The following is a 625-nucleotide window of genomic DNA, read 5'->3' on the forward strand; positions in this document are numbered from 1 at the left end:
CTGAAAAAGCTTTTGACAAAATTCAACATCCCTTTATGATAAAAGTCTTGGAGAGATTAGGGATACAAGGGTCATACCTAAATATAATGGATGACTTGGTTTTATAGCTCCCCCATGACTAGTGCTTGCCAATTAGATTTGATTATGTTGCCAGAAATCAAAATATATTGTAAATTCTCTAAGGAAGGACACCTTTATCACTTGCTAGTTTCACCATATCTGTCCTTGCTGTTCTTTGCCTGGAATGCACACCCTTTTCTGTTGCCACTAAATATTTTTGTTACATTGGCTAGGATCTCATATTTGGGATTCCTGACAATGTTCTGTACCCCACATGTCAGTGTGCTGTGATTGTCACACAGTCTCCCCATAAGTTCTCTCTACTAGGGCCTGTTCAGGCACTCACTATACAACTTTGTTGCCTAGGTTCATTTTTACTTCACTTAATTAGTCAGATGTTTCAGTTGCACCTCATATTTTTCAGAGTTTCTAATCTGCTTTGGTGATTTAACTATGTTTTAGTTTATTGGTGCTCTAGGGAGAGATATAGATAAGAAAGGGAAATTCTGGTTTTTAAAATTTGGATTGGCAATCAGGGTTCCCTGTCCTGTGGGAAGTCCAAGAT

Source organism: Microtus ochrogaster (genome assembly GCF_000317375.1).
Source record: "Microtus ochrogaster isolate Prairie Vole_2 chromosome 14 unlocalized genomic scaffold, MicOch1.0 chr14_random_3, whole genome shotgun sequence".
Taxonomy (NCBI): Eukaryota; Metazoa; Chordata; class Mammalia; order Rodentia; family Cricetidae; genus Microtus; species Microtus ochrogaster.